Source organism: Mercenaria mercenaria, unplaced genomic scaffold (assembly GCF_021730395.1).
Source record: "Mercenaria mercenaria strain notata unplaced genomic scaffold, MADL_Memer_1 contig_2089, whole genome shotgun sequence".
Classification (NCBI taxonomy): Eukaryota; Metazoa; Mollusca; class Bivalvia; order Venerida; family Veneridae; genus Mercenaria; species Mercenaria mercenaria.
In genome coordinates this window covers 62,060-65,964 of record NW_026460124.1, presented here as the reverse complement: position 1 = coordinate 65,964, position 3,905 = coordinate 62,060, and positions in this window count along the sequence as shown.

The following is a 3,905-nucleotide window of genomic DNA, read 5'->3' as shown; positions in this document are numbered from 1 at the left end:
ATAGGTCTAATGAATGATTTGTAGATTACCTCAAGAGAATTTCTGTCTAGCTGAAATTTTAACTTTTTCATGACATTTATTCGCAGCCAGGCTTTCTTTGTTATGTACTCAATTTGTGTAGATCATTTGATAGAAAAATACCTAAATGTTTATGATTATGGACTTCGTTTATTTGCTGACCCTGCATTAATAGTGGAGGATGATAGACTCTATTTTGTTTGCGGGATATCAATAACGACTCAGTTTTAGAAGGGTTAAAGTTCACTAGCCACCTTGATGCATAGTTTGAAATTTTATTAAGATCTGAATTTAAGATAGCAGAAGCAGTATTTGGATTTTCTACTACAATTGAAAGGCTCGTATCATCTGCAAATAACCTTATATGAGCTTGAATATCTAGGACTATGTCATTGATGTAGATTAAAAATAAAAGGGGGGCAAGGATTGATCCTTGGGGAACCCCTGCAGTGATTACTTTTTGAGATGATTTACAGCCAGGAAGTATAACACTTTGTTTCCTATTATGCAGATATGAGGAATACCAGGATAATAGGGACCCAGAGATTCCAATAGACTTAAGTTTATAAATGAGACCCTTGTGCCAAACACGGTCGAATGCCTTACTTATGTCACAAAATATAGCCCTTATCTCTTTACCAGAATCAATAGCTTGTGAAAATAAATTGTGGATATATGTAAGCTGGTTTACTGTACAGTCACCCGGAACAAAACCAGACTGCATGGGAGAGAGGATTTTATGTTCATGAAGAAAATTGAAAGTATGTTTGAACACAATTTTTTCAAACACTTTATTGACAGTACTTATGAGAGAAATAGGACGGTAGTTATTTACAAGAGAGGGGTCTCCAGGCTTAAAAATAGGTGTAACATTAGCGTTTTTCCAACTGTTTGGAACTATAGAAATACGCAATGAGTAATTAAAGAGGTCACACAAGGGGCCGGATAGTTCTAGAGAAAGCTCACGAAGGATACGATTAATTATACTATCAGGGCCTGCAGCTTTACCTAGTTGAAGAGATTGTAAAACAGATATTACTTCATCTGGGGAAATAGTAATACTATAAGGAGGTCGTGATCAACAGCTTGTGGGTGTGGCAACGGGGGTGCTGAGTTCTCATCTATACGTGTTTGACCAACAAAAAGTCATTGAACAAGTTGGCTTTACCAGGCATATTTTCAATAATTTTGTCGTCATATGACAAGGGAGGAATAGAGGAGGATGAATATGGTTTTATGAAAGATTTCAAACAAGACCACCAAGTTTTGTTGGTTTGAGATTCTGATTTTAACTTTTTAGAAAGAAGATCCAACTGTTGACTCTTTGCAACACGGATTTTGTTAACTATAAGATTGCGGAGGTTTCGAAATTTTTCCCAGTGATACGGAGTGTTTCTTTGTTTTGCCTTTCTATAGTAACGTTTACGTTTCCTAATTAGTAATCTATTTAAAAATTTATTTCAGGTCTGAACTATGTAATTCTATGGAGTCCTGTTTAGCTCATGAGATATTAAGCTCGCGCTCCGTATTGTCGCGCGTTGTATCGCATGTCTTGAGTCGACCAGAATTTAGTTACACAACAGCCTGGGGGCCAGAAATTGTTGATGGAGGAGGGGGAGGGGGCACCAGTTAAAAACAAAAGCGTCACCGGCGACGTGCGGTAGGTACAGGGTTCCTCTATCCGTATTTGTGGGAAAGTTTTTTATGTACAGGTAAGAAATGCTGGCCTGTGGTGCATTTTTGTCTATTTTTTGAGGTACGTACTAGAGGGGCACTCCCCTTATTTTAGGTGGTTAGGGTCTTTTCCCCTTCACAATACAGGTATGGAATGCTGGACTTTTATTGCATTTTTTGTTCAAAATTTCGGTGCATGGGAGGGGTTATCCCTGCCATTTTCGAGGGCTCAGGGGCTCTCCCCGGGAAAGTTTGAAAAACAGATATAAAATGGTTGCCTCTGGTGCATTTTTGGTCTTAATTTTAAGGTACTGGAGGGGTACTCCCCTCATTTTAAGGGGGTCAAGGGTTCTTCCCTCCTGGGGAATTTTGAAATGTAAGTGTAAAATGTTCGCCTCTGGGGCGTTTTGGATCTACATTTTGAGAAAATATTATTTCCAAAATAGTCGGGTGCAACCTAGATGAGTATAAGTCACTACTAAGCCAACAAGGGTGGGGTTGGGGGTGGGGGATCGGCTCGGGCCGCGATCCGGGCCAATTACAGAACAGGATGTTTAACTACGCGACACGAAGACTGTAACTGTGTTTTGTACCAGCTGTAGAAAACCGTGCGAAGATTTTCTATTAATCAGCCATGGATTCTATTTCTTTGTTTGGAGGTTTACATTTAAAGTCATAAGGTAACTATTAAGCTTCAATGGCAGAGAAAGATCCTATGTGGCCCTCTGTACATTTTTTTAGGTAAAGCGGGAATTTTGATATTATTTTACTTTTAGTCTTTTAAAATTGTTTTGTTTAGTCTCATTCCCCTAATTAACCTACATTTCCGCCTACCCACACATAACCCCCCCTCCCCCCCCCCCCCCCCCCCGCCCCTCCGTTCACCAACCATACCCAACCCCCACAAACATACAACATCATTACCAAATCGTATTTAGTTAGAAGAAACATCAGAATATTTCTGTCCTAAAACACTGGTCCTATTACAAAATAATAAATATTTTTCTTGCGTGATTGTTCAAGCAAGGTGTGGAACTCAGGTGAGCGATCTAGGGCCAACAAGGTCTGCTTGTTGCTATACGTAACAGCACTTATCATTAAGATAATTATTTGTATTACATAAACCTGTTAATTTTTCTTCCCTCAAAAAAGTAAATATACACAAGGAATTGATATTCATAGTGTCAAATAGGAAGTGCGACATTTAGCGTTGATGTTGCGACATATAACGGTGGGCAAATTTTTGCGACATTTAACGTTAAAGGTGCGACATTTAGCGGCAGACGATTTTGCGACATTTAACGGTGGTTGCGACATTTAACGTCAACCTTGCGACATATAACGATGGTTGCGACATTTAGCGGCGTTGCGACATTTAACGTTGCCACAGTGATAATTAAATTACGATCTGCACACTGGGGTATGCTTTTCTACAATGAAGTATTTGATTTGTTATTTTTCTCAAAACTGAAAATACAAAAGTATACTAGGAAACTTCGACAAAGAGAAAAGATACTGACATGTTATATTTATTTGGACTACTGTGAACTCACGCTAGTGAAAGTCTATAGAAAATTTTGATGACGATTTCGCGAATAAAAATGGTAAATTGAACTTCTACTGTGTAGATTTTAATAAAATTGTGAATCAACATGTTTATTTCATACTGGTCAAGTACGATGTATCTGTCCGTGTGCTTATTTTTGAGGAACCACATATTTTAAGCAGATTTAATGGCATCCAATGGATTGTTTTGAGTGCGTTTACAGTTCTTTTCATTTTTTAGTGGATACTGTTTATTTTTTTTGTGTTTCCGTATAAAATTTTATAAATGTACACGCAGGATGATCTTTCTTCCGTATGCAAGATCCAGGCTTTAATCTATGTTATCTGGATAAATAAATTTATTTTTTAAAGACAGACAGACAGACAGATAATTTTATTCACGTAAACTATACAGTTTTTTTGTGATACATGTATACATATAAATATTTGTCAACAAAAAGACATGTAATGCGGACAGTTTTAACAATAAATAAATAGATGGAGGGTGAACAAATGACATAATGTTTATAAGACATATGTTCTACAAAATGTTTCTGAGTAAACAATAATACATTAAGAATGTATGGTATCAAGTATTACAATAAACTTGATCTTAAGGATGATGCATAATAAATAAACTTTGCTAAGTTGAGCATTATTCTATTCTT